We start from the raw sequence: 13,174 nt of genomic DNA, 5'->3' as shown, positions 1-13,174 counted from the left end.
AAATGCACCTAGATGCTGTTGTTGTTATTGTTAAACACATTTTAGTGTTTTATTGTATGAAGTGTTGTTTTGTTGATCTATAGTACATAGCTGCTCTGCCACATAAGCATTCAATATATTGAATGTTTTTACATTAGTATTAWTTGACCCACTTTGGTGATAATTTATGCAATAAAAAAATTCAGCTGAGCCACATGGTGGCCAAAAAAGCCGTCTCTTTTTAGTGAGTCSATCCAAACAAACTTGTTCTTTAAAAAGAGCCTGAATTCCCATCACTACTCAAAATTCTGTGTGAATGCTTCACAACCTAACAGTCAGGGTCATTTGAAGTGAGTCATTTGTTTTGTTAAGAGCTATATCCGAGAAATTACCTTACAAAATAAATGCGTAGTGATGTTTATGTCAAACGTATCTTTAAATCGTTCAAATAGATTGAAGATGATGCAAAGACAAAACACTCCCCCAAGATACCCAAATTCTTATCTATTTTCTGAAAAGTTTGTTTCATAAAGATTTACTGAAGTGAGAAAAAAGTCACTTTACTTCAATCTTTCTTTTATTGCTTTTGCTTCTTGCTGCGTGTGGACTGACGCTGTGCAGTGAAGAGTGTTTTCACTGGAGGTGAACTTTCAGCTCTTGAGTAAACCACATTATACATCTACAAAACCTCCTGCAATCAGAGGAACAAAAATTGAGCCCTAAGTGTTCTGTATTCTTTGAATAGGGATCTCTGACCTGCATGAAAGGCTCAATAAAGTTTGACTGCTTTTTGCTCCGTCTGTTCTGGGCTGACATTCTGCTGCTTTAATGCAAACGTCTTTAAATTAACATATAATAAATTTCACTTGTGGTAGGAATGATGCAGAGTGACTGAAGGAAATGCAAATAGGTGATTGCATGGAATAAAATGATACTGTAATATATTTACATAAGACTCAGTCTTCATGGTGTAGAAGTGAGTAAACAGATTGAACCCAGAGGCTGCAGTGAGCTGAGCTGAAACTTGAGGGAGATATTTCCTGGCACAAATAAACAAACCCAAGTTTTACTAAAATGCTGTAAAAAAGCTGAATCAGAAGCACATTTAGAACCGGCAAAAATGACTAAATCTTTTTACATTTATCTGGATCAAAGGGTTGTTTGCCACCAACTTAGCATATTGAGGGTTTTGTACACTCAGGGAACCAGATGAGGGGGAATAATTTCCTGCAGCACTTTATGCAATTAAGAACTTTTTAAGATGGAGTGGTAAAAAGCGGGAGTGAGAGCAGAAAATTTGATTTCATGTGATTGTCGAAAATGCCAGTGGTCAAGAGGCAACAAAAGATTAGATTCTCTGCATTAGTGAGGCTTATTTTAAACGAGTCAGATAAAGTAGTACCAGTGTTTTTTTGCCAGTGCTGATTAGAGGGACCATTATTTCCTTTTGAAAATGCAATGAACGACGGTGAGTTTTAACTATTCAGAGTGAGTGGGATGTGGGCATTAAAATCTGTGTGAATAATTACCACTGCTAATCCTCTGCTTGTTTACCGTCATCCTTCCTAAATTCATCGTTGGGCCATGATGTCAAACTATGAACGTTCATTGAAATCAAGCAAGTTCAATTAATGCTTAACTAATTTTTCAAATTTATTCTAGACTTTCAAGTTTTGAAGTTGTCCCCTCGCCTGCTAAAGGATTTGTAATTCACACTAATRATCTGCCATAAAATAAAAGTTTTTTGTTGATCCAACCTCCACAGCTGCTAGATTGGTTACAATATGTTTTATATCAAAACTAAATCTGATTTTTGAACAATAYTATTTTGTATGATTCTGAGAATAAATATGCAAACGTTGTTTCATATGTATTTTCTTGATTCCCTGTTAATGGAGCATTTCTCCTTATTTATTTTACAAATGGGATAAAATTCTTCTACGTGGTGGGAAAGGCCCTGTCATGCTATGATGTTTTAGACATCTTATGCCAACTTATAAAAATTTTAAAGACYTCTACGTTGCAAGTGGAATTGAAAATATCGACAGGAAGCTTCGTTTAGGAGTGTACATACTGTAATTAATCAAATATACAACTTTTATTAGCAATTTAGACATAAAAAGTGTTTCATAAGTTGGCATAAGTTGTCTAGTGTGACAGGGTCTGAAGGAGATTTTTCCTTGCTGTATAAATGTGCCTTTTTTTTATTAAATCCATGCTTTGAATATCTATACACACTTAACTTCACTATGAGAGAGAGAGAGAGAGAGAGAGAGAGAGAGAGAGAGAGAGAGAGAGAGAGAGAGAGAAACTAAGTTGGTTAGGGTGTCATCTGTCTGTATATATCATCTGTTAAACAAAACCTTCTATTCACCTCAGAAATATAATATATACTACAGTGTTGCTGTTTTCATCAGCTAACCTTGGTCAAACATTATAAGTAAGAAAATTATGGTAATCTTGAAAAAAGAAATAAACCATCATTAAAGGATTTGGTGCTATCTTGTGGTAAATCTGCAGACTGTAACCAAATAAAAATGTTACCCTGCCAAATACAATGAAGTTGCTTTAAGTTTAAATATAACAGAGCATATTTACGAACAGTGTTGGATTTTTAAATTAGATTTCCTGTGTTTCTTCTACTTATAACAGTATTTTTTTTTATAAAACGCTGACATTTCTCACATAACAGCACATAAAATTGGTCACCAAAGAAACCTAATGCTGAAAAATGTGTTGCATCTTTTGAAATTTGGTTTTGTGACAATTGAATGTTCAGTATATTAGTTAAAAAACAGTAAGAATGAGCTCCAAATAGACTAAATAAATAAATAAATAAATAAATAAATAAATAAATAAATAAATAAGAGCCAATTTCACATGCCTGTGCTACGTGCCCAACAACACGACATCATGCTTCACATTATCACCAAGGAATTGGAGCCAAAGTGGAACTATATATGATGCCAAAAAGGTATTCTAACAGCTTGTGAGCCATTACCCCCCCCCCTCCACCACCACCACCACCAATCTAAACTTCTGTGTCAGAGTAGAGCCAGATGGAGAACATTACTGCTGCATGTTAATGGAAGGATGGTGGGCAAGGAGTGAGCTCTCAGAGTGAGTCAAGTTTTACTGTGTGAGTTCTGACCTGCAGCACATCTGAGTAATATGAAAGGATGTTTCACATTTGTCTCGATAGAAAAAAAAGCTTAATTTACTCAGAGGTTTTGSACTCTTTTTCTTTTTCTCACTTCTTTAACCCCACGTTGACGTTGGCTTTCATGGTGTTTCAGAGAACAATAACTTAAAAGCAGCCTTAAGGTGTTACATATAGGAGCTAACTCAGAAGTGTTATGTRGTTTGAAGCAGTGTCTGTAGGTCATCGTGGTTGTTTGATTTTGCAACTCTGTCCTGCACTGCTTTACTTCTGAGGTGATTATTAGAGCCAGCATAACCTTACAGACACCCTTTGGTTTTTAACAAATTTCTCAAACACATTTTGAACCTCTCTCTGCACATAATCACATGCACAAGTATTGTTTTAAAGGTTACAGTCGCAAAGATTTCCCTCAAACTCAAAGTGACAGCCACTTTCAAAATGTCAACGTGCTGAGAGCTTACCTGACTCAGAGATTAATCACGTCTGCTTCTATAAAAGATGTTCAGAACCGAGAACCACTCTTTACYTTTGAACATGTGGTTGTGCAGACTTCTGCTTCTGTGTTTGCAAAATCTACTTTCAGAGGCTAATTATTTTTTTTTATCAGCACTGAAAGCGACAAGACAGTTGTGTTGTTTCTTCTTTTTTTAATTTCCTCAAAGTGTCAAAGTTTCAGGTTATTTTTTTCACTGTCTCTGCGATGTTAATTAGCATCTTTCTTCGAAGACGAGATAATTTACCCATCGTTTAGACAAACAAATCATGAGATATCTGCAAGGAAATTGTTTTGGAGCTATTATAAAACTTTATCGTTCATGTAGTGAGAATTATACAAAAGATTAACATAAGTGCACAGCATGAGTGGCTCTTATGTAAATTACAACATAATTTAGTTTTAGATAAAAACAGAACAATAAAAATGTTAAGTAGCAGAGCTGTGTGTTTGTTGGAGACTGAAATGTGATGAAAAGCAGTGGAAATGTCTCTAAATGAGATAAACCTGTCATCTGAAAACCTTGATCATTTGATCTCGTCTTGCCCAATGTGTTTGATACTTAAATAAGATAAAATAATCGTGTTGGAAGAAGTGTGAAAGTAAGACCCTCAATTTTGTTCAGAGAATTGTTATGGAGAGAGAAGATATGAAAAAGTGCAGTGAGGCTTTTTAGATWGGCCACATGAACAAAAGAACTACAGTTTTAATAAGATTTTTACTGATCTCAGTCAATTAGAGGTGCACAAAGTCAAATAGAGATACAGTATGTGGCTGCAGGTACAYAGGACATGGTTGACAGAGGGAGATGGTGGAGAACAACTTCCCGGTGAGCCCTGAAGAGGGAACAGAAAAAAAAGAGGAAGAAAATTAATATTCAACTCACTTCAGAACCACTTAGTGGAAAAATTCATTTACTCAGCTTCAGACCACTGAAAGTAAATTAGACACTTAATACCTGAACATTGATTTATCCATTAGTTCTAATGTGTGTTTCTCCATTAAAATATGATCTAGACCTGGGGTTACGTTTGCTTAAGGATCAGATTTTTTTTTTGATCCATCAGTGTAGAGCTGGGCTTTCAACTAAAATGCTCAGGGGGCCACAGTTAGTGAAAACCAACATCTCAGGGGACAGGCATTTCAAAAATTAAATAAATACTGTCTATTTTTCTGCTTTAAAACATAATTTAAAATAAYTTAGATTAATAATAATAATAATCTGTCATTTTTAATTATTTAGTATCCATTTTGATACTAAAGGAAGTTGCTGGCAGACAGATTGCGTTGTATAGCCCTGTCATAGATTGTCTACATAACAAGATTGCCACTCTGACTGATTTGTCATGTCTTACCAAAAAGGAAAAAAAAAAGAACCATGGGCTGGTCTTCAGTCATTTAAATTCAAGACAGCCGCCACABCTCACTTCCTTTTGTAAAAATAAAATAAAATAAAAACTACATCTGGTTTTTGTGTTGTGGAGAGTGACCATGACTGTCTGTTAGCAAAATATCTGAATTGGACAGAGTTTTATAAAAGGGTCAGCAGTAACCATTCAATGTATATCTACAAATGACTTTTAGGCTTAACTTGATTAAACCACAAAGACAGCTAAAACTCTGTTGCAGGGGTGGAAAAGGAAGACATTCGGCCTTGGTTGATCTGAAACACGAAAAAACATGGGGCTAAAAMTAAAAAGAGTTCATTTGTCATCATCTGAAAAGCTGCTTGTTGAAAAAGCCATTAAACCCTGTGCGCTGGTGGCACTTCCCTTTGTGCTGTAATGACGCCTCTTTCTCTGCTGCAAATGCAGGCACCGATGTAATTTTTGTTCAATAAATTATTAAAAGCTTTAAATTCTAATTAGAAGTACCTCATGGCAATGAGGTAATGTGCTGTAAGCTGCGAGCTGCAACAATTTTTTTTTCTTTCTAAGCAGGTTTATGAAAAATAGAGGACAGAATAAAAGTTTGTTTCCATAGCAGTATATATATATATATATATATATATATATATTGTAAGTTCTGACACTTTGAAATGTCACTTGCTTATAAAGCCATTAAATATGAAGATTTTATCTTTGTAAAAAGCTTCATGTCCACTAATGATGAATATTACATTAAGTAAACAACTTCACCCTCTGTTTTTGCAGGGTCAGCAATGTTGCTTCACATACTGACACTAAAAACTGCTGTGGACCTCTTATATTCTGTCACACTACTTTTCTTTTGTAGAAGAGTAATATAGGTTAATTATATAAGATCCCCCTTAATTAGTTACTTTACAGCTGGTGTAACATATTCAGGGTGAAAACCGTGACGGGAAGTCATTACCAAGTGAGAACAAAACAAATTCATTAAGAGATCTGGTGTTCTCGGGWATCACCAGCACTTCCTGTCTTTCACAAACATTCACATGTTGAATCACGGCTATAAATATATTTTGCGTCCTGATTCTGGGAGCAGCTAACTGAGCTTTCTGAGAGCCGACATTAAAACATTCATCAAAGRAGGAATAAATAATGAGGTACTGTGAAAAAAAATACTACATGGGATCAAAAAAAAAAAGGTTTAAAAACAATCCATCATCAGTCATAATGGAAAGAAGATATCTTCTCTTAARATTTCATGAATGAAGTTACAATCACGAGCCTAATTCTCACATCAAAGYCTTTTCTTATTCAGACTGAAGYTAATGCTTTGGGCTGATTGTTCCTYTTTTGGGTTTATGTTGTATTCTTTTCTTATATGGTTTTACTTTTGTAATACTGGGACATGTTGGGCTGTTTTCCAGACACTAAATGACAAGCAGATGTTTTTTTAGGTGTTAAGGTATATTTAGAAGATCTAAAGTTAAATGTGACAAATGTAACAAACTGTTTTTGTGTCTATTTTGATCACATCATTCTTTACGTGCKTTCCTGTTGATGAGGTGGTGGATGTGGTCTGTGTAGGATTAAAATCAGACACCCCTCTTATTCTTTCCACAGAACAGCTGTGTCAACTCTTGAAACTGTGCCTGGAGTCAACATGGGTGTGCCATGGGCTCCCCAGTTTCCCCTATTGTTGCAAGCCTGTACATGGAGGAGGTGGAAAAGAGAGCCTTGATGTCCTTTTCATTGACACCACTGAACCATTGGTTCAGGTATGTTGATGATGATGACACCTGGGTTAAAATTAAATCCCAGGAAGCCCAACATTTCACTGATCACATCAACTCTGTGGATAAATGTACACTATATTGTCAAAAGTATTCACTCACCTGCCTTGACTCACATATGAGCTTAAGTGACATCCCATTCCTAATTCACAGGGTTCAAAATAACGTTTGTCCACCCCTTGCAGCTAGAACAACTTCAACTTTTCTGGGAAGGCCGTTCACAAGGTTTACGATTGTGTTTATGGGGATTTTTGACCATTCTTCCAGAAGCACATTTTTTGAGGTCACATACTGATGTTGGACGAGAAGGCCTGGCTCATAAAGTTCACAGAAGATGTAAAAAAAAATGGCAGGTTGGCATTCCTAGACTATGATGTCTCTGACGTGTATTGCAAACCCACCCATACAGACCAGTATTTGTGTTTTGATTCCCATCACCCACTGGAACACATGTTAGGAGTCATCAGAACTCTGTACCACAGAGCAGTGTCCCCACAAACCCAGGAGGCAGGGAGCAGGGAGAAAGAGAGGTCATACACAAGACAGGCCCTGAAGCAGTGTGGTTATCCTGACTGGGCTTTCCTGAAAGCAGACAGGAAACCCAAACAGGATTCCAATCAACCATCAGGTGAAAATGAAGACCCCAAAAGTGAAGACCCAGACCAGTGGTTATTCTGTATGTAGAAGGGAGTTTCAGAGAAACTGAGATGTTTATTCTCTAAACATGATGTCCCATTGGCTTTCAAACCCCAAAACCCATTAACCGCAAAGATTGGTTCACTCCAAAGACCTAGTTCCCCGGTACAAACAGAGTAATATAGTATATGTTGTTAAGTGTCAGGAGGACTGTGATCAGTTATACATGGAGGAAACAAAACAACCACTGTTCAAAAGAATGAGCCAGCACAGACGAGCTACTTCGTCGGGTTAGGACTCTGCAGTTTACACTCATCTACAGGCCAGCGGTCACTCTTTCAGGGATGAAGGCACTAATGATCTATTGTTTGGTTGATGACCCTCTTTTGCATGTGACTAAACTCTTTGTCCACCATGTGGAGGCAGTACTTATAAGGCTGAGATCACCTGAAACTCCTCAGACTGAAGAAGTCTCTTGGAGGAGAGACGAAACATTTCATTAAAGAAGAAACCGTCCAGAGGACCTACGTATTTTTTTCTTTTTGATTTTTCTACCTGAATTACTGAGACACATCAGGACGTAACAAACTGTTATGCTGTAAGCTTATTTTAACATGTGTACTCTTACATTTCAAAGTTTTTTCGAACAAAATAGTCCTGATTGGCTAATTAAATTGCAAATCTGCCTCTTTCTGTGAACTATACTCCACCAGAAAAAAAGGGGGAAAAATCAGTTGGATTCATTTATGTAAATGTTAGTGACGCTTTCAGCTCTTTGAGCCCTGCAATAATGAGAGCTTGTACAGGACCGTTTGGATGTAATATTCATAGTCATTAAACCTATTTGTTATTTAAATTTTTTTGTCGTTAAACCGATTTTTTCCCCAAGAATGTTTACTGTGCAGCAGAGCCTGGTAATCTGTGCATGAGTCTTGTTGGGCCTGATGCCAGTACTGATTAATACTTTTAAATCTTGTACTTTGTTTTTTCTTGAACTTGCTATCGCTCATTTCTCGRTTCTCTCATCTCTGATTTCAGTAAGTTACTGCAGTTCAGGGGAAAGTGCAATAAAATCATACAACAAGCTCTAAAAAACACTTTGCTCCCATGACCCAGTGCAAAGTTGTTATTTTGTCTCCTCCAGGCATGAGCTGGCAGTTTTCAATTTCAAGGAATACCACAGTTTTTTAAAAGTCACAAGGTCAAAACCACTGTTAGGTAACCAACACAAAAAATATAATTCTTTTCTGAATATTGTGATAAAAATCWGTGTAGCTGAGAGTCATTTTAAAAAAATACTTCAAACACTACTGCATCTCTCAAGATCTCACAATATTAAATGAGAGAGCCAGAAGAATGGTTTAGAGTTTGGCTAAAATTCATCGAGTGCTTCATGAGAAATTTTTGCTACCAAACAAACAAATTCACCCAGATTCACCTGCCATTCGTGGCAGCTGGCATCAAACAAATGATTCAATCATGCAGTCGGTGTGGATTTTATTTTCCTGGTCTTTGTTTTTAACAGGGATAGATCAAAATCGAACATAATGTGTTTTTTTAACCCAAGAGTCCATTTGTAAGATATGTATAGACTTCAACCACRTGCTTTGAGCTGAAATAATGCTTCAATGTCAGACCGATGTGGAGCCTATAAACACAGAATATCCCACTGTGTTTCGGTTGCAGACTAACACACTTTTCATGACAGCAGGTTGTAACAAAATGTGACTGGTTTTCTACACYTTTAATTTGTTTGTTCAAATATAACACCTGTTCGGAGCGCAGGTGTAAAATGATTCAGACTGTAATAGATTTGGGTTTGTTCTGAAAATGAACTCACAGAAAACAAATGGGACCCAATGCTGGCTAAATGAAAGACAAAAAGGAATTTTTGAATATTGAGCTATTATCATTTTAAACTTTTCRGTCTCTAAAGCTTCAAAATGATATGTAATTTGTTGAAATTTGGTGGTTTATCACCTGACCTGGCAACAGTCTTGTTCACAAGCTGGCCGGTTTGAAAACTCAAGTTTTATTAGTCTGTATGGCAATAGAAATTTCAGCTGTTTAATTGAAAAAAGAGGAAAGCCTAAGCTTTACAACAATGCCCAACATTATATGAAGGCATTTATTTCAGCAGCCAGCAYAGAAAAAAATAGTCAGTTTCAAAAMAAATTAAAAGCATTAATTCTGAAGAGGTAAAGCTTCAAGTCAAATGTAGATTAGGAAGTTTATATTTTGTTTTAGTTAAATTGATTGCTAAATAGTTGTTATGCGAATCATATTTTTGGCAAAACTTAAAATTTTCCTCTTTTTTACACTGCACTCTGTATGCATTCTGACTCGTTTTCCCAGCAAGTGACAGAAATAATTTCCTTTTATGATCAACATCCCCATATCTGTGTGAAAACTCAGTTTGATCTTCAAACAAATTCTCTTATCTCAAATATTTCCTCCCATATCTTCTAGTCAAAGGAATGGCTGAACACTTGTAGCTCCCTGCACAGCCACAGATACAGAGTTGTATCCAGTAAATTTGTATTCAGTCGACCACTGTTTGATGCAGCGTCAGAGACTTCATCACCAGCTGGATTCCTGTTGTCTGAACTGCAGACTGAAGCAGAGGCATGCTTTCCAGGCACTGATGCTCCAGGTACAAAAAGCTTTTCTTTAAGTTTAACTTCGGCCTGAACGTCTGCAAGAAGACTGGTTTTAACTCCTTCAATTGTATGAGTAAAGCAACATCCATCTTTGTCATTTATAGCCTTGAGATAAACAAATCTGTTTGATCAAGACTTCAAAATGAATTTTCATCTTGGGCAATCAAAGTAAAATCTCTTATATTACACATACGCTGTAAATAACTCAGGACTGCAATGGCTAATTATTGTTTGTTTGTTTTTCCTTCTTTTTCTTCTTCTTTCTGATTTTTTCTCCCCTTTGTTAAGGTTCAAAGCAAACAAAAATGAAAAAAAAATGTATATTTATATTTTTTTTCCATTTTTGTTTGCTTTATATATATATACTCCGAGTCATTCTGGTTTTCAGTAAGGAAACATGTAAGAAGACATCTAAATTGCTTGTGCCAAATGTTGAAGCCAAATAACCATCTCTAACTCTCACTGCATGTCAGCAAACCCTGGAAACACCAGCAGAAAGGCAGATCCACTGCTCCATGTGAGGAAAATATATCTTTATTTTTTCTGTGTTGCTGGGGAGATCAAAGTAGGTCCCATTACAGAAAAAAATGCTATTTGTGGATGTAAATTTTTTTTTCACATGTGGTCAGAAAACCAAGCAAAAGTAAAGAAAAAATATATCAGACAAACAAGGAGAAATGAAAGGAATAAAAATGTTTTTAAATAAATAAATTAATTAAAGAAACAGCAGAAAAAAAATCTATGAATTTCTCCAAGATTCACAAACCTGAGAGATGTCCTGAATGTTATRATTTTTTAGTTTTAACATGAATGTTGAAAGCTATAAGCAATAGCCATGTGCTAGGGACAAAATAAAAGAGGCTAACTAAAAGTAAGCAAAACAGCAGCTGGAGCTAAAAGTAGCAAAATGCTAAAGCTAAAGTGGCAGGAGGGGTAACTAAAAATTAAAAGTTGTAAAGGGGTAGCCAAAAGTWGCCAAAGGCTAACTAAAATAAAAWAAAAAAAACCTGCTAAAAATTACAGTAGCAAAAAGAGAGTTAAAAGCTAAAATTAGCTGTTTAATATACTGTCCTTATGAGAATGCTGTCTTAGGCTTACTAAAACTTGTAAAAGACTAGCCTAAAATTGCAAAAACTGAAGTAGGAAATAAATAGCTAGAAGGCAAAAGTATCAGAAGGCTTATTTAACTTAGTAGACAATAAAATAGCTCAAAGAAAATCATTGATAATTGGCTGGTCTATGTGTTTTAAAGGAACAAGGCTCCTCTCACATTGCGTGGACTCTCAGTTTTCTTTCTGAAACATACTGAAATCAGATCGTGGGTGTTCGCTTATAATTACTGCAACTCTGAGATGCCACAAAACAAAATCCAACAAAAGCGTCTGTACGTGTTGTGTGAAAGCACAAACTGCAGGAACACAGATGTAGTTTAGTTTGAAGAAGCAAAGGCAAACAAGCATCACAGTGGAGTGTTTCTGCAGTACAGATGCAGCTCYAGTCTCTTTGTGAAAAGAGCGTTTTGTTTGAAGCATGGCCACAAAAAGGACAGCTTGAAACTGTGCTTCACTGTTTGCAAGAAGATGAAAAAAAAAAGGGCCAGCAAGAAGCAGCAGCAGACTCTGTGGGAGGAAATTAATAGCTGTTAACTTTGAGATTTGGGAACTTTCTCGTTAGGTTTGTAAACACGTTGAAATAAAGCACTGGAAGCTATGGAAGACACAACCGAGCKATTTTTTAAAAATAAATCTTCTGTGGAATGATGCATTTCTCTTAAAAAAAGTACTCAAACTTAAGTCTCCTGACAAAGATTAATTTCCCTCTCATCAGAAGTCACGCTTCTATTAAAACCTTAATTGATAACTTTTTTAAATCTTTAATCCTTGATTTTTCTATCTTTAGTTTCAAACAAAGATTGAAGAAGCATATTCCAGACTTGCTCTCACACCTGACATCAGCTTTATGGAGACAAGATGTGCCTTTTTTCACAAGTTGAAGCAGTTTCCTGTCAGGTCCTAATGAAATGTCTGCTACTTGGGGATTAGAGCACCAAAGCACTCATGTCTAAGTGGGCCTCTTCACTTTGCACAGTATTWTCTCACTTCTTTATTAAGTTAACCATGTAACTTATGATGAAACTGTGCAATGTTTTCTGATKTGATTTTCATTGCAGCAGGGGGGCGGAGCTAAAGGATTTTGTATAAATTTGAATATAATATATCAAACGAGAAACACTTTGCAATTATTGTGGTATAATTATTATGATTGGTAATTATTTTATAACAGACGTCACAGGTTTTGCTATCAACCAATCACATCACTGCATGTAAAACGACCCATCCCACGCTGCCTTCCTTCTGCGCATGCTCACACACACCGGAAGCGTAAGGGCTGTGACGTCCCTCAGATTTCAGCTCCTCATTAAAAAGGTAAGAAATTAACACTCTTTTTAGATCATTCGAGTCTTTCTCGGCTATCGGAGGCGTAGTTAATCGTTTYACGAGGCACTTTCTCTGTGTGAAACAGAACCGCGTGGTTACCCCAGTTGTTCTTTTGTCTAAATTTTACTTCTGGTGTTATGCTAACCGGTAAAGCTAGCTAATCCCTTTCAGGCTGGCAGTAGTTCTGGTGGTAGCATCTTCCTCTTAAAGCTAACGCCAGCTTTTGTTTCATTCAGCGTTCCTCCTCCGCCGTGTGCTGCACTACTGTGAGCTACTCGCAGACAAGGTTTTAATAAAAACACGTGACTATAAATAACTAATATGTATTGTTTCAATTGAATGAAGTAAATGGATAAACTATATATAAAAATTGGTCAAAATATCGAGAATAGTTTGAACATGGTGAGGGAGACTTTTTTATATAAAAATAACTATCTTTCCTATAGCAGCAACCATTAATTATTAGGTGTTAAATATGAGTAGTAGAAGCCATAAATCTTTCACTTGTAGACTTGTGAATACAAAAAAAAAAAAAACACAACAGAACTGTGACTAAACAATAAAAAGTAATTTTAAGGACATTTATCAGCCTGCCACTGGGTAGTTGTGGCTACATTGTAGTTAACCATCATCAGTGTGTGAATG

General features: G+C 36.1%; 1 protein-coding gene across 1 annotated transcript in view; it reads left to right on the top strand.

Moving 5' to 3' along the window:
* The first annotated feature begins 12,429 nt into the window (after positions 1 to 12,429).
* The window catches only part of cdk2ap2 (cyclin dependent kinase 2 associated protein 2), a 4,261-nt gene continuing 3,516 nt past the window's right edge, over positions 12,430 to 13,174 (top strand). The window contains exon 1 of the mRNA XM_014013195.1: positions 12,430 to 12,517. The gene's annotated coding sequence lies outside the window, so the exon portion shown is untranslated. The remainder of the gene's footprint in view (positions 12,518 to 13,174) is intronic.

The sequence above is a fragment of the Austrofundulus limnaeus genome, unplaced genomic scaffold (assembly GCF_001266775.1).
Source record: "Austrofundulus limnaeus strain Quisiro unplaced genomic scaffold, Austrofundulus_limnaeus-1.0 Scaffold99, whole genome shotgun sequence".
NCBI classification, from domain to species: domain Eukaryota; kingdom Metazoa; phylum Chordata; class Actinopteri; order Cyprinodontiformes; family Rivulidae; genus Austrofundulus; species Austrofundulus limnaeus.
The sequence above is the reverse complement of the archived record's forward strand: the minus strand, read 5'-3'. Positions and strand labels throughout refer to the sequence as shown.